Source organism: Phyllobates terribilis, unplaced genomic scaffold (assembly GCF_046119375.1).
Source record: "Phyllobates terribilis strain yellow unplaced genomic scaffold, ASM4611937v1 Scaffold_12__6_contigs__length_324123572, whole genome shotgun sequence".
Taxonomy (NCBI): Eukaryota; Metazoa; Chordata; class Amphibia; order Anura; family Dendrobatidae; genus Phyllobates; species Phyllobates terribilis.
The window spans coordinates 240217069-240245036 of NW_027362772.1; the positions used below are offsets into that span (position 1 = coordinate 240217069).

Here is a 27968-nt window from a genome sequence, read left to right on the forward strand (position 1 = left end):
AAAGGAGTTGTCCACTACTCTGACAACTCCTTCTGAATCCATATGTTTGCCCCCAGTAAAATACTCACCTTATACTCACCTCCGATGCCTGCATCGTTCCAGCAGTGTCTGCACTGGCTTTGAATGTGCAAAATATACGATTCTACCATTGTACTTGCAGATTGCTGACGTCCATTTAAATCAACACTCCCAAGCTTAATGTGCCTTGTTTTTGCCCTGAAGAAAAAAGTAATAATGAAATCATTGTGATGACTGACTGCACTCAGATATGACAGTATAACATGATATGAGTTACACACATATCTAGCAGACATTACCTGGAACTGATAGAATCGCAGGCAGATAACCTTTAGGCTACATCTATGGCTCTATTGTACAAGCAGACAGTATACACAGTGTGACTTTCAGTCTTGTTGGATTTTTCTTGCTTTTGACTGTTACATTTCAAGTGATCTGTAACTAAAATCCATTTAATGAAATAGTTGGGGTTCATCAGTGCAGTGACATAGCATGGACTGCCCATGCCCGGGGCAAAGCAACTATTGTTCGATCCCTAAGCCATGGACCATTAGCACTCCCCAAGTTCCTTCTGTAGCACCCTGAGGGCTCGGCTGCTACAGGGGTATTGCACCTCAACCCAGAGGTGTGATATTCCACTCCCGGGTAAGGATGGAGTGTGGAACTGAGCTCAGTAGGCTGCATGCACTACATACATCCCATTTCCGGGGGACAGATCGACGGTACTCCCACCAAAATATGTGCAGGTACGATAGTGTCTGTTCCTGGCTGGAGTGGGAGGGGGGTGGAACATCCCAGTAGTGTAGGGGCAGATAGGGGGAGCAGTCTGGGTAATGCTAGGAGCTCATTGGGTGCTGGTCACCTGAGCTCACACATAGAGGGAGTATATAAGGTGGGCACCATCTTAGGACAGGGTCAGTCTGTCAGAGTTTAGTCAGAGGAGCAGAGCAGAGAAGCTCAGCCAGAAGGGCTGACAGGGAGTTGTGGTTCCGGCTGGGCCCAGCTCCAAGGCCAAGAGAGAGAGAGGAGTCAGAAGGACCCAGAGAAAACAAGCAGGAACCCCAAGACCCCAGAATACAAACAACAGGGTGAAGGGTTGGCACCTAGGGTACCGGATCCCAAGCTGGCAGAGAGAAAAGCACACCTTAGCCAGAGACCGGAGGTCGTGGGCAGGATCTGCCACGACCCTCACCAAATCCACCAGGAAGGCAGACCAAGCATAGGGTCAGGGAGCCCAGAGGAGGCTTGACCACCAAGAGACCCGAGGGAGCCGGACATAGGTGGATCCCTGGTGAGAACGGCCAGAAGAGAGGGAAAGTCAGACAGGAGCTCAGGACCACGCTCCAGAACTGCCTGGGGGTTAGCCGAGTCCAGGACCTGGTGGACGCAGCACGGCTCGGGTGGTCGCTTCAGGCCAGAGTGACCATAAGAACACCCGTAAGTAAAAAACCCCTGAACTGCACAGTCCGACTCTGAGTCTTCTTGCTGATTCATCCTGCACCTTCACAACCACCATCCTCTACATCTGACCCCCTGAGGCTATACCCCTCCCGTTGGGGGTTATACTACCAAAGCTGCACACATACCAACAGCCTCAGCGGACCCTGCTGCAGCGGCGGCCTTTTGACCGCAAATCAACGGGTGGCGTAGTCGACACTAAAGAACATCAAATTAACATCTACTGCCATAGACTGCCACTTAGTTTGACACCCTGGGCACGGACCGGGTCACCGCCACAAGGACTACTACCCCCATACAGATCCGGCTCCGGGTATCCCCTTGAACATGGCCCAGGGGGCGCGTCAACTTTGGCGTAGTCGGCAGGATAACGTGCCCGCAACAACCGGGTACTGCGTGCCTGAAGAAAAGTTCACCGTTACCTCAAAAAGAAGTCTCCTGCCGGTTCCGGAGGGTCCCCGCCAACGGACCCCATCACAGGTCGTTTCCCGCCGGTTGTCCGCCATTTGCAGCTTTTTCCCGCCATCCATGGAGTTTCCCGCCACTGGGAGACGATTCCCGCAATTTCCAAAGATTTCCCGCCTTGGAAGAGCGGACGCCATTATGGGCGTGCCAGAGGCCACCTCCCATCGTGGGCCAGGTCGAAGAATGGCGCCAAAAGCGGAAACCGCGCCCACCAACAGAGACTGTGATGCTGGAAGTGTCCATCAGCGTAAGAGAACTGCCCCTGGAACTGACAATCACAAAGTTGCCCCGGGACCACCCTCGATGTGGGCGGAGACAGAACAAGAGAGCAAAGATGGGTGTCGCCTGGAGCAGTCTGGAGAGAGCGCACCCGGAGACAAGACGTCTGGAGGAGAGTCCAGAGAGAGCGTACCCGGAGATGGAGGGAGAGTCAGGCAGCACCGACCCAGTGGTCAGGAGCCTGTTGCAGGTCGCCACTCCAGAAGGCCTGCTGGAGATCCTAGCACAGCTCCCCCGAGACCGGGAGTGTGCACAGACCGCGCTGGAGGGCCTCGCACGGAGGATGGCCCGGGTGCAGCGAGAGACGTTGGCGGAGTGGAGCCGAGAGATGGCCCAGCAGACCGAAACCCGACAGCGGAGCACGCCACCCGAGACGAGGAGACAGACCGCCTCTGAGGATGGTGCAGGAGGACTGAAGGCCGGAGACGGCGCCGAGAAGGGAGCTGAACGGACGGAGGCAGGTAAAGGGGACGTCTCTACCCCGAGCCGGGAAACCGCGCGCCCGCCCCAGCTCCCCGTCGCAGAGCCCGAAGTTCCCCCTGCCGTGCCCGTCGCTGCATCGTCACCGCCGCAGACTAGGCCTCAACCGGAAACCGCGGCCGCGACCCCTGTGACGTCACGCGCTTCGACCCTGAGCGCGGCAAAGCAGGAAATACCATCGGCCTGGTCGCAAGGCCTAGTACCCCCGGGCGCCGCCATTCCAACAGCGCCCCCTACCTCCGCGGAGCCACCGGCCTGGTCGCAGGGCCGAGTAACCCAGGGCGCCGCCGTTCTTACGGTGCCCTTTGCCTTTAGGGTGCCCCAAGCCTGGTCGCAAGGCCTGGTCGACCCGGGCGCAGCTACCATCAACGCGCCCTCAACATCTAGAGTGCCGCACCTGGGTGAAGACCTGTTCGCCCAGCACACGTGCCCGAATGGGCAGCCCTTTGTATGGCCTCAGGAGTATATTCAGCTGGAACTCCAGAGAGCAAGGCCCATGTGCGAGCCCCTGATTCCGGCTCCGAAGCCCGCAAGGAGGACCTCGCCCCCACTGGAGGAGATCCAGTTCGAGTGGGACCCCACCGGAGAAGACCTCATGGGGTTCACTCAGGAGACTCGGGCGGCCGCAGCGGAGCGTGCAGAGTGCTGCCGGCAGCAGCTCGAGGTCTTCGAGAGGGAGCGGAGAGAGAGGCGGGTCCGGGAACAGCAAATGCAGATAAGGAGCGCGGAGCAGAAGAGCCGGACCAGGAGGAAACCCCGTGCAGCTCATGGTCCCCGTGCCACCGGGACTGTGATAAAATTCAATATGCAGCACGGATGGGGCTTTATCAGAGACCATCAGACCCCCGGCGACGTCTTTGTAACTCGCAGAGACGTAGAAAGCCATCTGCCGGAGGGACACAGAGGTCGTGACCTGTATGTAGGGGACGAGGTCACCTTCACCCGGCACAAGTGTGCCAAAGGACCCTACGCCCTCCATGTGCATCGTCTGACGGAGGAGGAGCTGCGGTGTGAGGAGGAGCAAGAGGACCCGGACGGGTCTGAAGAATCTAAAGAAGGAGCAGGAGGACGCCGTCGTTGAAGTACGGTAGAGAGAGACTGTACATAGTTACCCGTCAGGGTATAAGAACTGTTCTAGTTAAAATATAGTCCCCGTTGGGACCAGCAGATTGAACTGAAACCCGTGTGTCCCTATTCCCACTGACCGAGGACTGAGAGCGGTCAATCCTCCCTAATACCTGGCCGAGGACTGAGAGCGGCCATATTTCCCTTGTATATAGTTGCGCTTCCTAAAGCGCCCCCTACCGGTTTTATAGGAAACTGTTTTCTTCCAAAAGAGACTGTCGCACTTTACCCGGTCACAAGTTGCACCGTGGCCGGAGGAACAAGAATGTTTCCAATGAAGAGTTTTATATGAAAAGTTTTATAATATATATATATTGTTTTATATGTTTATGATGTTTATGAAAAAATTGTATGTTTGGATGTTTTGTATCTTACAGCCCGAGGACGTGCTGTGGTTTACCAGGGGGGAATGTAGCACCCTGAGGGCTCGGCTGCTACAGGGGTATTGCACCTCAACCCAGAGGTGTGATATTCCACTCCTGGGTAAGGATGGAGTGTGGAACTGAGCTTAGTAGGCTGCATGCACTACATACATCCCATTTCCGGGGGACAGATCGACGGTACTCCCACCAAAATATGTGCAGGTACGATAGTGTCTGTTCCTGGCTGGAGTGGGAGGGGGGTGGAACATCCCAGTAGTGTAGGGGCAGATAGGGGGAGCAGTCTGGGTAATGCTAGGAGCTCATTGGGTGCTGGTCACCTGAGCTCACACATAGAGGGAGTATATAAGGTGGGCACCATCTTAGGACAGGGTCAGTCTGTCAGAGTTTAGTCAGAGGAGCAGAGCAGAGAAGCTCAGCCAGAAGGGCTGACAGGGAGTTGTGGTTCCGGCTGGGCCCAGCTCCAAGGCCAAGAGAGAGAGAGGAGTCAGAAGGACCCAGAGAAAACAAGCAGGAACCCCAAGACCCCAGAATACAAACAACAGGGTGAAGGGTTGGCACCTAGGGTACCGTATCCCAAGCTGGCAGAGAGAAAAGCACACCTTAGCCAGAGACCGGAGGTCGTGGGCAGGATCTGCCACGACCCTCACCAAATCCACCAGGAAGGCAGACCAAGCATAGGGTCAGGGAGCCCAGAGGAGGCTTGACCACCAAGAGACCCGAGGGAGCCGGATATAGGTGGATCCCTGGTGAGAACGGCCAGAAGAGAGGGAAAGTCAGACAGGAGCTCAGGACCACGCTCCAGAACTGCCTGGGGGTTAGCCGAGTCCAGGACCTGGTGGACGCAGCACGGCTCGGGTGGTCGCTTCAGGCCAGAGTGACCATAAGAACACCCGTAAGTAAAAAACCCCTGAACTGCACAGCCCGACTCTGAGTCTTCTTGCTGATTCATCCTGCACCTTCACAACCACCATCCTCTACATCTGACCCCCTGAGGCTATACCCCTCCCGTTGGGGGTTATACTACCAAAGCTGCACACATACCAACAGCCTCAGCGGACCCTGCTGCAGCGGCGGCCTTTTGACCGCAAATCAACGGGTGGCGTAGTCGACACTAAAGAACATCAAATTAACATCTACTGCCATAGACTGCCACTTAGTTTGACACCCTGGGCACGGACCGGGTCACCGCCACAAGGACTACTACCCCCATACAGATCCGGCTCCGGGTATCCCCTTGAACATGGCCCAGGGGGCGCGTCACTTCCACCTGTCAAGTACTGAACCCCTTATCCCCCAAGCACATGTATTATATATTAAGATACTACTGTATTGTAGCGCTTGGTTGACGCGCCCCCTGGGCCGTGGGGTACTCGGCAGCCCGACCTATGGATGCCGGTATGGCGGGGAATATCACGGTGGCTGGCCCGGTCCGTGACCCAGGGCGGTCAATAAAAAGGGGGATTATTATTTATATGGGGATTTGGAAAGTTCGTGACGCCACCTGTGGAATGCGGCTAAGGGGAGCTGCCGCTGCGGAGCAGTCCTCTGGAGCTGGTGTTACGGCAGCAGGGATGGTGTGGCTCTCCACAGGTAGAGCTCGCTCCAGGGCAGTGTAGGGGTGAATGGTGGATGGTGCAGGGGAGAGAGACGGCAGGACGGTCCTGGAGGAAAGACGGACACTCACGGTGTAAGCTTCAGTACCTTTACTGGTGATGTTGCAGGCACGGTCCAGGGTACTCCGGGCGAAGGGCGCACTTCTGGACTCTCCCCAGTGAGCGGGTATAGGGCCTCCTGATCCGTGGCTTTACTCGCTAAGCTTCTGACCTGCCTGGAGCTAGGCCTAGCTTGGTTACTGTCTCTCTCTTGCACCTGCTGACCTGGTGGTAGGGCCTTCTGTTGGAGATCACTCTCCCTGGATGCTGGGGCCTCCGTGACTCCTAGCCCTGGTACTGTAGTCAGCGTTTGGTAAACCTGGGACCTGTAGTCCTCCAGGGGTTCCTGTGGTCCCTACTGGGTATAAAGGGACCCCGTAGGCGCGGACCCGGTGTCCGGTATATATCTCGGGGTGAGCCTGGTATGCTCCTCTGCCCCCTCGCTACTTCTTCCTTCTCCTCTCGCCTTCGGCCACACTCAGGGCCCTCACTAGGCTTTCACACGTACTGTAGGCCTTGGCTCGCCTAAGCACAGCAGCCAGCGTGCTGCCTCTTTGCTGCTCTCTGAGCGTCAGCCCGCTCTCAGACCCTCTCTCAGTCTGAACTCAACAACTAACTGAGCTGCCTGGCTCCACCCTCCCTATATATGTCTCTAACGGGCTCCCTCTGCTGGTCTGAGGTGGTAGGGTGGAGGTGTGTGAATGTGTGAGGGCCTCTTGTGGAGAAGTCCATCCATGCACCCTTCTGGGTTCTGTGGCACCAGTGCGTAGCAGGGCGCCACATAACTATAGTTTTCCCTTTGACCCTCTAGTTTTTTTTCTGCCTTTTACTGAAAACCAAAATATAATTTTTCAAAATAAATTTGTACATTGTTGTATTTTTATCACATTTTTGTGTTTTTTTAGGTAACTATTTTAATGCCCTAGCCCTAAACCTAACCTGATCCCAAACCCTAGCACTATCCCTAACACCTAGTCCTAAGATTAACCTCAGTTATAAAACTGACTGCAGTGCTGACTCTAGTCCCATCCGTAGCACTAACCTTAGTTACAATTAGAAAAAGTATTTGATATGCAAATTGCTTCTTCAGAGAAAAAGAGGACTTGAACTCTATAGCGCCACCTATTGGAAGCAGCAATCCTACAAGTCACAATCAACTCTTTAATGAGTCGTGCAATATGACTTAGGATAAAAGCCAAATCAGAATCTCAATTTGCAGACACAGTGTTTCGGGCTGTTGCCCCTCGTCAGTGCAAAGTATGAGAACTGATTTGGCTAGATGAGAGGCTCTGGACTGAGGTCTAAGGGGTAACGTTGTGACTTATAGGATTGCTGCTTCCAATACGTGGCGCTATAGAGTTCAAGTCCTCTTTTTCTCTGAAGATGCAATTTGCATATTAAATTTCCCAGAGGAGCATTGCACGGCAAATAAGCCTCCTTACCTTGACATGCCAGAGCCGGTATGTCACTCTCCACAAGGAGAAACATTACCCCTTAGACAAAAAGTATTTAAAAACTTAAAGTTTATTATAATGTTCGCATCATTTTTTTTTGCAGGAGACAATGGCACAGCTTCCCCAGTCTTTATCTCTCGTCTCACAACATTACAGGTGATAGGAGAGGTGGTAAGTTATCGGGGAGGCACTGTGCAGTTTTTGTCATCTCAGTCACTGCCTATGCAAAGCACAGCAACAGAGATGATGAGTTTGTCAATGGTTGCTATGCTCTGCATAAGCAGAGATCGAGATGACAAAGTTCATGTCATCAAACTGAGAGCTTTATTATCTTGGTCACTGCCTATGCAGAGCGCAGCAGCCGATGACAAGCTCATCTTAACTGCTGAGCTCTGCATAACAACCTGTGGCACTGAGCAATATGGGAAGGGGCAAGAAAGAAATGGTAGCCAAAGAAGAAGTCAAATAAGATTCTCATACCAAGTAGAAACAATTCCTTATAGATTTAGTCTTGCGTTGTGGACCGTACACATTCAGTTGTTACATGGGCAGCCTTTTACTTTGAGAAAATTATTTTTCCAGTGATCTTATTGAATAGTCATGATGCAGATTAACTACAAACAGCTTTGTTCTTTCTGGAAGATTTGGCTTCTCTGTTTATTGCATGAACAGTCAATTAGTTTCAATAGTTAAAAAATGTAATACATCTTATCACATTTAGGGGCACTGTAGGAATCTTGAACACTTCCAGATGAGCTGCTGGAAACAGAGGGACATGTTGTCAACAAAAAGGGATTGTCGAAAATAAAAAACACCTTCAAGCTATTTTTTTTTTTTACATATGTAGCACCCTGAGGATTCGGCTGCTACAGGGGTATTGCACCTCAATCCAGAGGTGTGATATTCCACTCCCGGGTAAGGATGGAGTGTGGAACTGAGCTCGGTAGGCTGCATGCACTACACACATCCCATTTCCGAGGAGCAGACCGACGGTACTCCCACTTAGAAATGTGCAGGTACGACCGAGTCTGTTCCTGGCTGGAGTGGGAGGGGGGTGGTACATCCCAAGTAGTGTAGGGGCAGATAGGGGGAGCAGCCTGGGTAAAGATAGGAGCTCATTGGGTGCTGGTCACCTGAGCTCACACATAGAGGGTGTATATAAGGTGGGCACCATCAAAGAACAGGGTCAGTCAGTCTGTCAGAGTCAGTCTGTCAGAGCAGAGCAGAGGAAGAGGAGCAGAGAAGCCCCAGAGAGAGAGAGAGGAGAAAGCAAGAGAGACCCAGAGGGGGAAGCAGAAGAGAGGACTCTAAGACCCCAAATCCAATCCACGGGTGAAGAGTCGGCATCAGGGTACCGGAACCCAAGCTGGTGGGGGCAAAAACACACCCCAGCCAGAGACCGGAGGCCGTGGGCAGCGTCTGCCACGGCCACCCACCACATCCACCACGAAGGCATACCACGTGGAGGGTCAGGGAACCCAAGGCCAAGGGTCACCCAACAGAAGGCCCGAGGGAGCTGGACCTGGGTGGATCACTAGTGGGGACGGCCAGAGAAAGGACTGAAGGAGAGCTCAGGGTCACGCTCCGGACTCGCTTGGGGGTTGGCTGGATCCAGGACCTGGTGGATGCAGCACGGCTCGGGAGGTCACTTGAAGCTGGAGTGACCGGAACATCAGCAGTGAGTAAATACCCTAAACTGCACAACCCGACTCTGTCTTCCTTTAACATCTATGCTGCACCACCACAACCCCCATCCTCTGCACCTGACCCCCTGAGGCTATACCCCACCCGTTGGGGGTTATACCATCACAAGCTGCACCTACACCATCAGCCTCAGCGGACCCTGCTGCAGCGGCGGCCATAGTGACCGCAACACAACGGGTGGCGTAGTCGACAATAAAGAACTTATAACATCTGTAGGACTGCCACATACAACTGAGTTTGACACCCTGGGCACAGACCGGGTCACAGCCACTCGGAAGACTACAACTCCCATCTGATCCGGCTCCGGATATTCCCCCTAAAGAATATGGCCCAGGGGGCGCGTCAACTTTGGCGTAGTCGGCAGGATTACGTGCCCGCAACACCCGGGTACTGCGTGCCTGAAGAAAAGAACGAGTTTACCTCAAAAAGAAGTCTCCTGCCGGTTCCGGAGGGTCCCCGCCATCGGACTCCATCACAGGTCGATTCCCGCCGGTTGTCCGCCATTAACAGCTTTTTCCCGCCATCTGCAGAGTTTCCCGCCACTGGGAAGCGATTCCCGCCATTTCCAAAGGTTTCCCGCCTTGGAAGAGCGGACGCCATTATGGGCGTGCCAGAGGGTGGCGAGAGGCCACCTCCCATCGTGGGCCAGGACCGAAAATGGCGCCAAAAGTGGAAACCGCCCCCACCAACAGAGACTGTGATGCTAGAGGTGTCTGTCAGCGTGAAAGAACAGCCCCTGGAGCTGACAATCACCAAGTGGCCCCGGGACCGCCCTCGAAGGGGGAGGAGACGAAAGGAGAGAGCAAAGATGGGTGCCGCCTGGAGCAGTCTAGAGCGAGCGCACCCGGAGGCAAGAAGCCGAGAGAAGAATATCGGAGGAGCTTACCCGGAGATGGCGAGAAAGCAGAGCAGCACCGGCCCGTTGGCCAGGAGCCTGCTAGAAACAGAGGAGGGAGAGCAGAGCAGCACCGGCCCGCTGGCCAGGAGCCTGCTGGAGACAACTGAAGGAGAGCAGAGCAGCACCGACCCGTTGGTCAGGAGCCTGCTGGAAACAACGACCCCACTAGGCCTAGTGGAGGTCCTAGCACAGCTCCCCCGAGACCGGGAGTGTGCACAGACCGCTCTGGAGGGCCTCGCAAGGAGGATGGCCCGGGTGCAGCGAGAGACGTTGGCGGAGTGGAGCCGAGAGATGGCCCAGCAGACCGAGACCCGTCAGCGGAGCACGCCACCCAAGACGAGGAGACCGACCGCCTCTGAGGATGGCGCGGGAGGACTGAAGGCCGGAGACGGCGCCGAGAAGGGAGCCGAACGAGTGGAGGCAGGTAAAGGGGACGTCTATACCCCAAACCGGGAAACCGCGAACCTGCCCCAGCTCCCCGTCGCAGAGCCCGAAGTCTATCCTGCCGTGCCCGTCGCTGCAACGTCACCGCCGCAGACTAGGCCTCAAACGGGAGCCGCGACCCCTGTGACGTCACACGCCTCGACCTCGAGCGTGACCAAGCAGGAAGTACCACCAGCCTGGTCGCAAGGCCTAGTACCCCCGGGCGCCGCAATACCAACAGCGCCCCCTACCTCCGCGGAGCCCCCGGCCTGGTCGCAGGGCCAAGTAGCCCAGGGCGCCGCCGTCCTTACGGTGCCCTTCACCTTCCAGATACCCCAGGCCTGGCCGCAAGGCCCGGGCAACCCGGGCGCTAACACCACCGCGCCCATAAGACATAAAGTGCCGCATCTGGGAGAGGACCTGTACGCCCAGCATACGTGCCCGGATGGGCAGCCATTTATATGGCCACCGGAGTTTCACCATCCCCGACTCCGGAGAGAGAGACCCCTGGATGAACCCCTGATCCCGGCTCCAAAGCCCGTAAAGAGGATCTCGCCCCCGCTAGCAGAAGCGCAGTTCGAGTGGGACCCCACCGGAGAAGATCTCATGGGGTTCACTCAAGAGACTCGGGCAGCTGCAGCGGAGCGAGCTGAGTGCTGCCGCCAACAGCTCGAGGACTTTGAGAGGGAGCGGAGAGAGAGGCGGGTCCGGGAACAGCAAGCTCAAATAAGGAGCGCGGAGCAGAAGAGCCGGGCCAGGAGAGACCCCCGTGCAGCGCATAGTCCCCGCACCACCGGGACTGTGATAAAGTTTAATATGCAGCATGGGTGGGGCTTCATCCGAGACCACCGCACCCTAGGCGACGTCTTCGTGACCAGGAGAGACGTTGAGTCCCACCTACCGGAGGGACACAGAGGTCGTGACCTTTACATCGGGGACGAGGTCACCTTCACCCGGCACAAGTGTGCCAAAGGACCCTACGCCCTCCATGTGCATCGTCTGACGGAGGAAGAGCTGCGGTGTGAGGAGGAAGAACAAGAGGACCCGGACGGGTCTGAAACTAGAGCCAAAGGTAACAATAAAGAAAGAGCAGGAGGACGCCGTCGTTAAGTACAGCGAAGGAGGAGCTGTATATAGTTGCCCGTCGGGGCACCATAAACTGAAACTGTGCTGTTGCTAAAAATAGTCCCCGTTGGGACCAGCAAGTGTGAACTGTTACCTGATTAACCCCTAAATCCCACTGACCGAGGACTGAGAACGGTCATTCCTCCCCAATACCTGGCCGAGGACTGAGAGCGGCCATATCCCTTGTATATAGTTGCGCGTCCTAAAGCGCCCCCTACCGGTTTTATAGGAAAACCAGTTTTCTAGAGAGACTGTCGCACTTTACCCGGTCACACGTTGCACAGTGACCGGAGGAGGAGCCAGAGGCGACGAGAATGTTTTAGCTGCTAATATATATTGTTTTATTATGTTTATGTTTATGAAAAAAAAAAAAAAAATGTATGTTTGTGGATGTTATGTCTTACAGCCCGAGGACGTGCTGTGATTTACCAGGGGGGAATGTAGCACCCTGAGGATTCGGCTGCTACAGGGGTATTGCACCTCAATCCAGAGGTGTGATATTCCACTCCCGGGTAAGGATGGAGTGTGGAACTGAGCTCGGTAGGCTGCATGCACTACACACATCCCATTTCCGAGGAGCAGACCGACGGTACTCCCACTTAGAAATGTGCAGGTACGACCGAGTCTGTTCCTGGCTGGAGTGGGAGGGGGGTGGTACATCCCAAGTAGTGTAGGGGCAGATAGGGGGAGCAGCCTGGGTAAAGATAGGAGCTCATTGGGTGCTGGTCACCTGAGCTCACACATAGAGGGTGTATATAAGGTGGGCACCATCAAAGAACAGGGTCAGTCAGTCTGTCAGAGTCAGTCTGTCAGAGCAGAGCAGAGGAAGAGGAGCAGAGAAGCCCCAGAGAGAGAGAGAGGAGAAAGCAAGAGAGACCCAGAGGGGGAAGCAGAAGAGAGGACTCTAAGACCCCAAATCCAATCCACGGGTGAAGAGTCGGCATCAGGGTACCGGAACCCAAGCTGGTGGGGGCAAAAACACACCCCAGCCAGAGACCGGAGGCCGTGGGCAGCGTCTGCCACGGCCACCCACCACATCCACCACGAAGGCATACCACGTGGAGGGTCAGGGAACCCAAGGCCAAGGGTCACCCAACAGAAGGCCCGAGGGAGCTGGACCTGGGTGGATCACTAGTGGGGACGGCCAGAGAAAGGACTGAAGGAGAGCTCAGGGTCACGCTCCGGACTCGCTTGGGGGTTGGCTGGATCCAGGACCTGGTGGATGCAGCACGGCTCGGGAGGTCACTTGAAGCTGGAGTGACCGGAACATCAGCAGTGAGTAAATACCCTAAACTGCACAACCCGACTCTGTCTTCCTTTAACATCTATGCTGCACCACCACAACCCCCATCCTCTGCACCTGACCCCCTGAGGCTATACCCCACCCGTTGGGGGTTATACCATCACAAGCTGCACCTACACCATCAGCCTCAGCGGACCCTGCTGCAGCGGCGGCCATAGTGACCGCAACACAACGGGTGGCGTAGTCGACAATAAAGAACTTATAACATCTGTAGGACTGCCACATACAACTGAGTTTGACACCCTGGGCACGGACCGGGTCACAGCCACTCGGAAGACTACAACTCCCATCTGATCCGGCTCCGGATATTCCCCCTAAAGAATATGGCCCAGGGGGCGCGTCACATACGTAGGACATTTTTTGCTATATTATATTGAACACTTAGAGAATGAAGCTGAGCTACAGTTCCACAAATCATTGTACCTGGATTTAAAAGGGGTCATCCAGGTTTGGGGCTCAAGTCTGCAGACACTCTATGTGACTGCAGACTTATGAATTCTCATAGCCCTCACACTGTGCGCTGTCAGTATTTTCCAGTGCCTTAGCCGGGAGTGGTGGGCGCGTGACCACACCTATGTGATTTGTATACTCCCGGCCACAGTCCTACTAGACATGTCCGGCCTCACTCAATGCAAATGAATTCAGCGAAACCAAACACGTCTAATGGGAATGTGGTCTGAAAATCGTATACTTGCGGTCACTTGTCCCCCCACTCCCGGCGCTGGTACCGGAGAATCCTGACAGTGCGCACTGTGCATGCTGTGAGGATTCACAAGTCTGCAATCATATCAAGTGACTGCAGACTTGTAGCCTAAGGCCAGACAACCCCTTTAAGATAAAAAATACATTTAGCTGATTGATCGATGGGAGTTCAGTTAACCCATTCATCTTACTTTACTAACCTATTCTGTTTCATTGCCCCCCCCAACAAAAAAAAATGTTAGATGGTTTGTGGATTTGAACTTCTACAACCATATCCTTTCGACTTTTGGAGGATTATAAATTACTTTGCTCTATGACCATGATGTTCAAGATGTTTTCTTGTTATTTCATGGGAAAATACTTATCACACCTCTCTGAACACTCTCCACTATCTTTAATCCTCTTCTCCCCGCAGGCTTATTTTCCCAGCACTCTCGATCTTTGTGGGTATCTCACATAGAAATGTCAGCACCTCGTGTTTGCATAGTGTATGAATTTCTCTATAGATGCATTTGCCTGGCTTGTTAAAAGTTATGTTTAGTTTAGACCTGCATAGCACCATACAACCATGACTAAGCTCCGAACATAAGCCTGGTGTTTTTGTATCAAATGCTCGTGTACCATCTTCATGTGTGTTATCTTCATATTAGGCTGAACTTCATGAATTAATAGGGCATTAAAGGGAATTTATAATCAGAATATTACTTCAATGAAATAGACCAGTTACACTGGAACTCTCACAATAGGCCAGTTTACTGCAGCTCACTTATCAGCTTTGCTGTACAGACTAGGGCAGAAACTGCAGAGTCATCTCATAATTTTTAGAGGATTGAATTTAAAGACAGATATACAGTAAGGGCTACTATTCCCTATGTGAGAAGAGCTTGTTTCTACTCCCTGAGCACTAAATGAACACATTAATTTACAGGAGGTTTAAAGAAAGAACAATAGAAAACGCTATTCAGTATATTTGACCCTGCAGAGTATCAATCTTTGGTGTCAGTGTATGAAAATCACAGGTACCCAAAGAGGTTTCTCCATGTCACCGACTGGCACTGCTACAGCTAAAGGAGCTTTCCAGACTAAGGACCCCAAGAAACGCCTTCACCTATCTCACCTTAATAGATTAGTATGAGTTGTGACACGGTGATACAGGAAAAATATATATCTTTGTATTGTGTTAGCCAGTAAATAGAAAAATATTAAGATCTGAGAGTCCTCAGTGGTTGATACCTTTTAATGGCTAACTGAAAAGATGTTTCACAGTCAATTCCAATTGGAGTAATATCTAAAAAAATAATTTTTATTCAATATTTCTAACATTTTTCAAAATCCGCGACAAATTTCCCAAAAATTATCCTAAAGATAGGACTATTGCATATAGTTTTAGTTTTTCTCGCTGGCTTCCCACTGGTATATATTGTCTTATTAGGAGGTCTGGGATTAGTTAGAATATAAATTCAAGGGCGTCTCTTTTAATGTATATATACAGTACAGACCAAAAGTTTGGACTCACCTTCTCATTTAAAGATTTTTCTGTACTTTCATGACTTTGAAAATTGTACATTCACACTGAAGGCATCAAAACTATGAATTAACACATGTGGAATTATATACTTAACAAAAAAGTGTGAAACAACTGAAAATATGTCTTATATTCTAGGTTCTTCAAAGTAGCCACCTTTTGCTTTGATGACTGCTTTGCACACTCTTGGCATTCTCTTGATAAGCTTCAAGAGGTAGTCACCGGAAATGGTCTTCCAACAATCTTGAAGGAGTTCTCAGAGATGCTTAGCACTTGTTGGCCCTTTTGCCTTCACTCTGCGGTCCAGCTCACCCCAAACCATCTCGATTGGGTTCAGTTCTGGTGACTGTGGAGGCAAGGTCATCTGGCGTAGCACCCCATCACTCTCCTTCTTGGTCAAATAGCCCTTACACAGCCTGGAGGTGTGTTTGGGGTCATTGGCCTGTTGAAAAATAAATGATGGTCCAACTAAACGCAAACCGGATGGAATAGCATGCTGCTGCAAGATGCTGTGGTAGCCATGCTGGTTCAGTATGCCTTCAATTTTGAATAATTCCCCAACAGTGTCACCAGCAAAGCACCCCCACACCATCACACCTCCTTCTCCATGCTTCACGGTGGGAACCAGGCATGTAGAGTCCATTCGTTCACCTTTTCTGCGTCGCACAAAGACACGGTGGTTGGAACCAAAGATCTCAAATTTGGACTCATCAGACCAAAGCACAGATTTCCACTGGTCTAATGTCCAATCCTTGTGTTCTTTAGCCCAAACTTGTCTCTTCTGCTTGTTGCCTGTCCTTAGCAGTGGTTTCTTATCAGCTATTTTACCATGAAGGTCTGCTGCACAAAGTCTCCTCTTAACAGTTGTTGAAGAGATGTGTCTGCTGCTAGAACTCTGTGTGGCATTGACCTGGTCTCTAATCTGAGCTGCTGTTAACTTGCGATTTCTGAGGCTGGTGACTCGGATAAACTTATCCTCAGAGGCAGAGGTGACTCTTTGTCTTCCTTTCCTGGGGCGGTCCTCATGTGAGCCAATTTCTTTGTAGTGCTTGATGGTGTTTGCAAATGCACTTGGGGACACTTTCAAAGTTTGCCCAATTTTTCAGACTGACTGACCTTCATTTCTTAAAGTAATGATGGCCACTCGTTTTTCTTTACTTAGCTGCTTTTTTCTTGCCATAATACAAATTCTAACAGTCTATTCAGTAGGACTATCAGCTGTATATCCACCTGACATCTGCACAACACAACTGATGGTCCCAACCCCATTTTTAGGGCAAGAAATCCCACTTATTAAACCTGACAGGGCACACCGTGAGGTGAAAACCATTTCCGGTGACTACCTCTTGAAGCTCATCAAGAGAATGCCAAGAGTGTGCAAAGCAGTCATCAAAGCAAAAGGTGGCTACTTTGAAGAACCTAGAATATAAGACATATTTTCAGTTGTTTCACACTTTTTTGTTAAATATATAATTCCACATGTGTTAATTCATAGTTTTGATGCCTTCAGTGTGAATGTACAATTTTCAAAGTCATGAAAATACAGAAAAATCTTTAAATGAGAAGGTGTGTCCAAACTTTTGGTCTGTACTGTATATAACTCCCTTTTTTTGATTTAGCTACTAGCTATTGCATGTTATGCCATCTCATTTTGTCTCATTATGAGTCTGAAGTCTAATTGTGGCATTACTATTCGATTTGCTATATCTTATGCTGTTGTCTTCAGAACGGCTTTGTAACCCTGCCGTCATGTACAGGGGCAGTGCTAGTGTCTCCTAATCTAGGAGTTTTATACTGAGATAGCCTGACTATTCGTTTCTTATAGTCCTATGTACTGTCTGTATTCATACTCAGCCCTACGCGTTTCATCATTTTTGTATAAGACTGCTATGATCATCGGGGGCTCACAGTCTATGATATTGCTTGGTATGGTAGTACTATTATTTTATAATAAACCTATCGGCAGGGTTGCCGGCCGCGTCTGGCGGCTAAACCAGCGTGTCTTTATAGGAGAGTTAGTACCACCTCTTGCGTGCCTCCTCCTTCTGTTATCCAATCAGATGGCTAAGGTGCGTTGGAGGCGTGTCTCATTCATCCAATAGAATCTTTTTCTTATCACAGAGCTGTCTTGACTGCGCTGCGATCTCGCAGTATTAATACGTCCTTTATATATAAAAAAGAGACTGGTATATTAGATTGTGTCTTCTAGAGTGGTCTCTGTAGGTTTATTACAGTATAAGTTGTTAGTTGTTGTTGTATCGGGGTTTGTCATTTATTTTATTTATAGACAGATCTTTCTGTTTCATGTGTTACCTCATCCTACTTAAATTTAGATGGGTATAGAACTTCTTTTTGTTATAATAATACATTTTATTTGGTTGTATCAATGTGTCCATATTAATAAACGTTTGAGGATATCTTTTTCTCATGATTGGTTTTGTTTGGTTATGTCGATATGTCCATATTGGTAAGCACTGGGATGACTTTTATTTTAGTTGTAACATTGTATCTAATTATATTAGTGTATCTATGTTAATGGGCCTTTGGATAAGTGTTTTATGATGTAAAGGCGAAGGAAGAAATTCTAGTGGGACTTACCCTATTATTATCACAATTCAATTTATTCAAAAGGTCATTTAGTTACTTTAAAGCATAATAACTTTGATAGTGGTTGTGGTACTAGGGGACGCTGGTTTGATAGTTATATGGATTGATATCCATTATGAAGAACATGAACTGGATTCTAATTGTTATATTATCAAAAAGTTTTTAGGTCCACAGAGGGTCGAGAGGTTTCATAGGGGGTGAAGATATCATTCTGTGCCAATGAAACATGAGAAGGACAATGTTTCGCTAATGCCATATGGGTTATAAGATTTAATCCTATGGATCCATCTGATTTCTTTCTGAAACAGTAATTGGTCCCAATTACCTCCTCTCAGGGGGGGGGGCGTACTACTTCGATGGCTTGAAAGTGAAGGGAGAATGGGTCCGAGGTATGTTTCTCGAACATGTGTCCTCCTTACGTCTAACAAAGCCAATGTGCTCCAATATCCGTCTCCTGAACTTTCTTTTTGTTTTGCCGATGTAATTCATCGGACATTGGCAAGTTGCCATGTAGATTACTCCTTGCGTCTTGCAATTTGCAAATTCACAATTTTGAAATTCTTGTTTGGTTACGGCACTAACAAATTTCTTACTTTTGCAGATATATTTACAGGCTTTGCAGCCACCACATTTGTAGGTACCCGTGGTGTTGCTGCTCAGCCACGTCTTTTTAGCCATGTTGTCCTCCATGAAGTGGCTACGCACAAGGTGGTCTCTAAGGTTCCTACCCCTTCTGTATATAACTCTGGGTCTCTCAGGGACCACATCTTGCAGATCTTTATCTGATCTCAAAATTGCCCAAAGATCATGGAGTATATTCATCACTGCTTGGTTTCGATCATCGTAGGCTCCTATTAGATGGATCTCGTTATTTTGCTGTTCTCGCGCTTTAGGGGTCAGTAGAGAATTTCTCTCTCTCTTGTACTTTTTTTGGGTATCCCTTTTGTAGGAAGCGTTGTTGTAATTCTCTCGATTTGATCATGTATTCATTCATCATTGAGCAATTTCTCCTTAAGCGTATATATTGGCTTTTTGGTATTCCTCTACGTAGGGGAGCCAGATGATAACTCTGCCAGGATAGTAGTCCATTAGTGGCTGTCGATTTCCGAAACAATGTTGTGGTCAATTGGCCTTGGTTGGTAGTTGTTATTGTGATGTCAAGGAAGTTCAGGCTGTATTTTTGGATCTCACTGGTAAAATACAAGCCTAACTGGTTCTGGTTGAGGCAATCGACAAATTCCTTGAACCTCATTTCTGTGTCTGTCCATAAGTTAAAAATGTCATCAATATACGTCGCTTATAATAGTATGGGCTAGGTGTATTGGTCCATCTGTTCTGAGAACACCCTTTGGTTTTTCCACCAACCTAGGTAGAGGTTTTCAAAACTAGACGCAAATGTGGTGGCTGCAAAGCCTGTAAATATATCTGCAAAAGTAAGAAATTTGTTAGTGCCATAACCAAACAAGAATTTCAAAATCGTGAATTTGCAAATTGCAAGACGCAAGGAGTAATCTACATGGCAACTTGCCAATGTCCGATGAATTACATCAGCAAAACAAAAAGAGAGTTCAGGAGTTGGATATTGGAGCACATTGGCTATGTTAGACGTAAGGAGGACACATGTTTGAGAAACATACCTCGGACCCATTCTCCCTTCACTTTCAAGCCATCAAAGTAGTACGCCATCCCCAAGAGGAGGTAATTGGACCAATTACTGCTTCAGAAAGAAAGCAGATGGATCCATAGGATTAAATCTTATAACCCATATGGCATTAATGAAACATTGTCCTTCTCATGTTTCATTGGCACAGAATGATATCTTCACCCCCTATGAAACCTCTCGACCCTCTGTGGATCTAAAAACTTTTTGATAATATAACAATTAGAATCCAGTTCATGTTCTTCATAATGGATATCAATCCATATAACTATCAAACCAGCGTCCCCTAGTACCACAACCACTATCAAAGTTATTATACTTTAAAGTAACTAAATGACCTTTTGAATAAATTGAATTTTGATAATAATAGGGTAAGTTCCACTAGAATTTCTTCCTTCGCCTTTACATCATAAAACACTTATCCAAAGTCCCATTAACATAGATACACTAATATAATTAGATACAATGTTACAACTAAAATAAAAGTCATCCCAGTGCTTACCAATATGGACATATCGACATAACCAAACAAAACCAATCATGAGAAAAAGATGTCCTCAAACGTTTATTAATATGGACACATTGATACAACCAAATAAAATGTATTATTATAACAAAAAGAAGTTCTATACCCATCTAAATTTAAGTAGGATGAGGTAACACATGAAACAGAAAGATCTGTCTATAAATAAAATAAATGACAAACCCCGATACAACAACAACTAACAACTTATACTGTAATAAACCTACAGAGACCACTCTAGAAGACACAATCTAATATACCAGTCTCTTTTTTATATATAAAGGACGTATTAATACTGCGAGATCGCAGCGCAGTCAAGACAGCTCTGTGATAAGAAAAAGATTCTATTGGATGAATGAGACACGCCTCCAACGCACCTTAGCCATCTGATTGGATAACAGAAGGAGGAGGCACGCAAGAGGTGGTACTAACTCTCCTATAAAGACACGCTGGTTTAGCCGCCAGACGCGGCCGGCAACCCTGTCGATAGGTTTATTATAAAATCATCGTACTACCATACTAAGCAATATCATAGACTGTGAGCCCCCGATGATCATAGCAGTGTTATACAAAAATGATGAAACGCGTAGGGCTGAGTATGAATACAGACAGTACATAGGACTATAAGAAACGAATAGTCAGGCTATCTCAGTATAAAACTCCTAGATTAGGAGACACTAGCACTGCCCCTGTACATGACGGCAGGGTTACAAAGCCGTTCTGAAGACAACAGCATAAGATATAGCAAATTTCAATTAGACTTCAGACTCATAATGAGGCAAACTGAGATGGCATAACATGCAATAGCTAGTAGCTAAATAAAAAAAAAGGGAGTTATACATACAGTGCAGACCAAAAGTTTGGACACACCTTCTCATTTAAAGATTTTTCTGTATCTTCATGACTATGAAAATTGTACATTCACACTGAAGGCATCAAAACTATGAATTAACACATGTGGAATTATATACTTAACAAAAAAGTGTGAAACAACTGAAAATAGGTCTTATATTCTAGGTTCTTCAAAGTAGCCACCTTTTGCTTTGAAGACTGCTTTGCACACTCTTGGCATTCTCTTGATGAGCTTCAAGAGGTAGTCACCGGAAATGAGGTCAGCATAGAATGAACTATAACCAGCAGTCAGCTGATGGATCATGTGGCTATTTAAAAGGAGGTAGGAGTGGCATCCACCAACATCAGCTGACCACTAACAAAAGGCTGCCAGCAAGAGACTAACCTTAACCATTGCTGGACCAAAGTGGAAAAACTACATTTAAATTACAGCATAACCAGAGCTGTTACGAATCCCCAAATTATTTGTGACAAGTAAGCTGCAGTCGCCCCTGTTCTTTTTTTAGATATTGAATGATTATTAAACATAGGCAATAAATGGTTATTCCCAATATAGTAAGTTACCCTGTAAGGGGATCAGATCACTGGACCTCCGTGAAATCCTGAAAATGGTGCTCTGGGACCCAGTCTCTGCAGAGCTCCATCTTGAATGGAGCGGAGATATTCAACCCCAACTACATTCATTGTCTATGAGACTGTCGGAGACAGCTGAATAAAGTCCACTGCTATTTCTGTCAGTCCTGTAGACAATGAATGGATATGAGGTCAAGCAGGGAAACCTTCTCTCCATTTAAGATCGATCCCATTTTCAGGATTCCTATGGGTCCCTGTGGTCAGACCATCAGTGATCAGAAAGTTATGCACTGTCCTATGGATAAGGGATAACTAACTATTTTGAAAATAACCCATTAATTCTGCTTTTTGACTCTTTGATGCTATACTGCATACTCCAAAATTTCCGATAAGGAGATACAGGAGATAATGGAGCCATGGCTTAGAACTATTGGAGTAAAAAATATAGACCATTATTTCAGCATATTTCACACCTTGGCTGCAGAAAAGTCTCCACTATGGGATGAACTTGCTCTAACCTGCTTCTATATTCCAGCACTTCAGCTAAATGACTGCTCATTGTGAGTCACTTTAACATGTCGCTCGTAATGTAATCCCTACTATAAAGAAGATGACAACCAAGATGAATATAAAATGTTCTCTTTTAAGCAAAATACTATGAAATATTTGCTGGAACAAGGAAAAAAAGGGTTCTAATTGTTGTTCCAAAAAACACCTTTCCTTTAAAAGAAAATATAGGACAAGACAGCTTTCTAGAGATACACGCTTGGATGACTTAAAGTCCCGCTGTTAAGAAAAAAAAACAGTGATCTGGTCCGTGAAACAAGAAATACCGATTAACAAAAACACGACATATCTATTTATAGATAAAATCTCAGTCCTAATGAAAACAGGGCTATACCAACACAAGAAAACAAAGTTATTTTCCATTTGTTGTAATAAGAACAAATGTGCTGTAAGGCCATCTCTGCGTGTAGCACATCATCATGGATTTTTGTATCCTCATATAAATATCACCTAATACAAGTTTAGCTGAATCTGTCATTGAACTTTTTAGTAGTGTTTCATCTCTTCTGTAGTAAAGAAAGTTTGGATCACCAAGGATAAATCTATAAATGGACTGCAGGCGAGTGCCAAGTAAATGGTGCTCAAATGCAATACCAGGTGAAACCTTCAAGCAAGAGTGGCACTGTTTCTGGGGGAAAATGTCAGCCTGTCCCTTTAAGAATAGCTAATCAATTAATATTAGGCTCTTAGTTTCAGTTAATAGAAGATGTGATCACAGTTAATATTCTCATCTAATACTGGCGATACCAGGGGTGCTAAGGTAAGAAGAGTCTGCTCACGCTGCTGTCCACACTGTCTATCTGATCTAATACTGGAGATACTGGAGGTGCTGTGGTAATAAGAGGCTGCGCAAGCTGTTGTCCACCCTGTCTATCTGATCTAATACTGGAGATATAAGGGGTGCTAAGGTAAGAAGAGGCTGCTAACTGCTGTCCACCCTCTCTATCTGATCTAATACTGGAGTTACAGGGGGTGCTAAGGTAAGAAAAGGCTGTTCACACTGCTATCCACCCTGTATATTTGATCTAATACTGGAAATACCAGGAGTGCTGAGATAAGAAGAGGCTGCTCACACTGCTGTCCACACTGTCTATCTAATCTAATACTGGAGATGCAAGGGGTGCTGAGGTAAGAGGCTGCTCACACTGCTGTCCACCCTGTATATCTGATATAATACTGGAGATACCAGGGGTACTGAGGTAAGAAGAGGCTGCTCACACTATTGTCCACCATGTCTATCTGATGTAATATTGGAGGTACCAGTTGTGCTGAGATAAGAAGAGGCTGCTCAAACTGCTTTCCACCCTGTAAATTTGATCTAATACTGGAGATGTCAGGGGTGCTGAGGTAGGAAGGAGCATCTCACACTGTTGTCCACCCTGTATATCTGATCTAATACTGGAAATACTAGGGGATCTGAGGTAAGAAGAGGCTGCTCACACTGCTGACCACCCTGTCTATCTGATCTAATATTGGAGATACCAGGGGATCTGAGGTAAGAAGGGGCTGCTCACACTGCTGTCCATCCTGTCTATCTGATCTACTACAGGAGATTCCAGGGGTGCTGAGGTAAGAAGATGCTGCTCACAATACTGTCCATCTGTCTGTCTGATTTAATACTGGAAATACCAGGGGATCTGAGGTAAGAAGAGGCTGCTCACACTGCTGTCCACCCTGTCTATCTGATCTAATACAGGAGATTCTAGGGATTCAGAGGTAAGAAGATGCTGCCCACACTGCTGTCCATCTGTCTGTCTGATTGACAGCATTTAGTATAGGTTACAGGTCTCCAGGTCACAGCAGTGGAGCTTCCTTTTGAACTTGCTCACAGGAACTTTGCTCACAGGAACTTTGCCCCATTACCACTTGTTTTTAACATGTTTCTATCAGTGTAACAGGATGGTTTGCTAATTAAATGTTTCTCAGAATTTGTTTATAATGACCTCTGCTTTACTTATTTTTTTCTATTTCCAAAGAAACCCCTTAACCACTTAAATTCAATCCCTGTCAGTGGCATACAAGTGACGCTATTCCGGTAGTGCATAAATTCGGGTGCCCATCTTTGAACTCTTATGAAGCCCAGCCTGATCGTCAGTAAAAAATACTGTGTAGTTTGGTCTTGACAATGGGAGAAATAGGTGAACACTTTGGACACAGAAACCAGTATGGTGAGTCCATTTGGCAAGCTCTCTCCGTCATGATATTTGTATGCTGTTTAGGCTAATAAGAGCGCTGAGATGTCCCCAATATGCTCCCTTACATAGGGCAGAGTAGACTTATCACAGATCCACCTTAACGTAAGGGAAGATTTGATCAATCTTGAAGAGGGTGCAGCGTAATAACAAGACGGTTTCCAACTTATGGCTGTGTGCCCACGATGAGTTTTTTAAGTGTTTCCGCAGCGGCAAAAACGCTGCAGAAACGCTTAAAAAACGCATGGTAGAAGGCCTGCCATGTTCCCCGATGATAATCCGCATGTGCTGTGCACATGCTGCGGAAATTTCCGCTGCGGGTTATCATTGCGGAAAAAAATGCAGCACTACCAATTATTTTGCGGAAGCACGGCGTTTTCGCCGCCATTGACTTGCATTAGAACGCTTGGATTCCGTATCAGTGGATCTGTACATGCGGAATCCAAATGTTTCAATGTGCGGATGGTACCCGGGTCTGGAGAAGAGGAGACTCTCCTCCGGACCCGGGTACCATAGAACCTGTAAAAAAAAGAATAAAATAAAAAATAAATATTATATTTACCTTCTGATGGCCCGCGGTGCGCTTGTCTTCGCTTGCCGGCAGATCGCGGTGGACTGAAGGACCTGCGCTGACGTCATAGTCATGTGACGGCAGGTCCTTCAGTGTAGTGTACCGCGAGCTGCCGGCAAGCCAGGTCGGAGCGAAGCAAGACTCCGGGGGCCATCGGAAGGTAAGTATAGATTTATCTTTTTATTTTTTGACATTCTTTGTGGTCACACTATCTAAATCCATGCCGTTTGCATGGATTTATATAGTGTGACCAAGTTGACAAGCACTTTCCAAGTGATGCTAAAATCGCTTGGAAAGCGCTTGACAACCTGCATGTGGAAATGCATGTGAAGAACGCTTCACTTCCGCATGTCCCTGGCAGGAAAACTCATGTACAATCCGCATGTACAATCCGCATGTACAATCCGCATGTAAAATCCGCATGTACAATCCGCATGTACAATCCGCGGCATTTTTTCTGCCAGGGGAGATGCAGAAACGCTCAGGAAAAAATCCTGAGCATTTCTGCATCGTGGACACATAGCCTAACTCTACAATGTGATATAAGTTTCATAAAAAATCCAAAAACTTTAAAATTTCACTATATTTTTCACTGTTCACTCTTTGCGAAATATTTGTTAACTCTACGCAATACTTCTGTCACTGTTCATCATGGTCTCTCAACCATTTAATTTATTTAATTTAGTGTTTTATATTAAACAAGAGGCATTAAAAAAAAGCTTCAAATGAAGCAAAGATGAAGAATACAGACTTATCTGTGACATCACACAAAACCTGTAGAAAAACATGGTGATCGTCCCCCACAAAAAGTTAAATCTGTTTTTAGTGCATGCATGTACCAAATATGTCCAGGAACTGTCCTGATTCTCTGTGACCTCTCATCCCTTCGTTTTTGAGTATTGCCACTTTGTAAGCATTCTGACAACACTATAGGAGCTGGAACTTCTTTTCCTTCACTTCCCATCAAGCGCTGGTTCTGTCATTGCCGAACAATGGGAAATCCGCCTCTCTTTTCTACCTGTATGAAGCTTGACAGACAGAAGACACAATCAGCACTCCCTCTTCATGAAATCCGTCTATGCTATAAGAGGACATTCTACTTGACAAAAAGCAGAGGACAACAGTTGACATGGAATGCATTTTTAAATAAATTGATTTGCAGATTGTCGTTTAACACATTATCTATCCTATTACATTGAGTTGTCTGACAGTATAGTGACTATTTAAAGGGGCATTCACATCTCAGAAATTTATAGAACATCCAGAGGAGACGGCATCCAACTATCGTAATAATGGGGTCCCTGGACTTCTTGAAGACATTTGCATTAGGCAGACTTGAGGTATCCATACATCCTAAATAGATGTTCACTGGACAGCTATTCTTCCTCACCCTTTCAAGGACAGAGGGGTATAAACCATGGGCAAACTCTTTCATTAGCTTATCTCCTATGAGAGCAAAAGGTTTGGTCATGTCGATAGGAAACATGTCAAGCCCCTTTTTTACACTAAAAATGGTCAAGACAACTCCATATACTTTCCTCTAATGTGTATGGACATCTTTGGATAAGTATTTCTTTAGCTGATATAGAGCTCATTGCAGAGACCGTGACTAAGTATAGTACATCATCGTTGCTGTCTCTCTGAAGACCCCTACCTACAAGTATTTATGGTATTTTGGTTGGGGCTTTACCTTGATGGAGTATAAAACAGCTGCAGACTTATGCTGGAGGGACTATCTTGTGCGGCAAGCAGATGATGCTGTGTGAATTGTTATTGTTTGTTGATATGTATAGTGGTTCCTCTATGTATTGTATGACTTCTCAGTGTCTTTTCTCTTCCTGTAATTCTTCATGTTGTGATGATGAAGGTAACAGTTGTCGCAAATAAAACATTTTGTTCTCCCCCATTGCCTGAATGCTGATGATTCTGCTGAAAACTGAAATCTGCAACAAACCTGATACTGGGATCCGTAGTGATCAGCTGTAATCTGTGCCGAACAATCGGCAAACTTTTAATTTCCCGGCAACGTGGTGCATTACATGGTGCTCATTGTAGCCACTTTCCATTTTCCAAATAATGGATGTAGATCTTGAACTAGTTGCCCTAATGGGTCTTGTAAATCAGACATCCCAATTTAACCAACAATATGGTCTAGGGAAAAAAAACAAAGAGAAACATGATGTCGCTTAGTGCAACAACTTCAAGATGGGTTTGTAACACCAGGCAAGTACCAACCCACCACAGAGGAAGTAAGGCCGTGCTGGGCCCTGCCATTAAAGGGAGGCCGGCATGACAGGGTTTAGGCCGGGAATTAAGTTAGGGATTTGCACTGAGGTGCAAGTGGGGTTAAAAGAAATATGTGGGTGAGTTGGAACATAGGGATTGGTGGGACTGAATTGGTGGGAGGAGAGTTTTGGAGGGGGAAGGGGGGCCTTAGAAAGTCCTAACCAGGATGGACAGGCATCCATTTTAGGTTGCCCTACTGAGAAGAGCAATCTCCCCAGAAAAAATATATATATATTTTTTCCACGTATCGAGCAAGATGGAAGCTGCACTCCAGCAGCTTAGGAATGCAGCAGGGGTCCTGGGTCCAGATGGCCTGCAGGCAGCAGTACAGAACCTGCTCCAGGGGGATGGGGCTGACAATGTCCAGTCAACCCTTGCGGTTAGACAGCCGCAGAGGACTAGGCCTCCGGCGCGCCTGAGCCCGGAAGTTACCCCCAGGGTCCGGCGCCACATTAGGAGCCCCTCCAGGGAACCTTCAGCCAGGGCTGCGGGCCGGCTTGCCGCCTCCCGCCGCACCAGGACTGGGAGGAATCCAGCTATGCGGCGGGACCTACAACAGGGGGAGGAGTCTGCCTCCCTCTCTACACCGAATACGTCATCGGGCACTGGAGTTGGAGCGGCGGGTTCTGGGGAGCTCGGTGAGGTGAGTGCAGCGGCCTGCACAGAGCTGGGAGAGAACGGAGGCCCCAGTCCGGGGCCTCTCGGCGCCGGGAGGAGAGTGGGCGGCAGCCAGCCACCCCCACCCCCAACAGCCTCACTTCAGCTGCAGCAGTGCAAGGCCACAGCCCGGTGGTTGCGCAGAGTAATGCCTGTGACGGCCGATACACAGCTGGCCCCGCCCCCAGTCACTACAGCGCTCCATCACTGCCCCCCTTGCTTAGCCTGGCGGCGCTGCAAACACGATTTCAAATGGGCAGCATACCTCTGGCCTTGCCCCCTCCACTGTCCCCTTAGGATACCAGACCCAGCTCACCGATAGAAGCGGGCAGCATCCCGTTGGCCCTGCTCCCTCCAGTGTCCCCTTAGGTTACCAGCCCACCGATAGAGGCGGGCAGCATTCGGCTGGCTCTGCCCCCTTCATCCCTCCCTCGAACAGAGCTGCAAGAAGTCCTGCACCTGCGCCGGATGGAGGACCACAGCAAC

At 48.1% G+C, this 27968-nt stretch overlaps 1 long non-coding RNA gene across 3 annotated transcripts; it reads right to left on the reverse strand.

Moving 5' to 3' along the window:
• Positions 1–86: 86 nt before the first annotated feature.
• On the reverse strand, positions 87–27968 carry LOC141171535 (uncharacterized). 3 transcript variants are annotated; one of them, XR_012252335.1, is made up of 4 exons: positions 27799–27968; positions 26494–26690; positions 25379–25567; positions 87–216 (listed from the first exon to the last, which is right to left on the reverse strand). It is a non-coding gene; the product is annotated as an uncharacterized lncRNA (long non-coding RNA). The 3 variants fall into 3 exon arrangements; XR_012252333.1 differs by lacking the exon at positions 87–216 and having other exon boundaries at positions 25186–25567; XR_012252334.1 differs by lacking the exon at positions 87–216 and having other exon boundaries at positions 25186–25567; positions 26230–26690.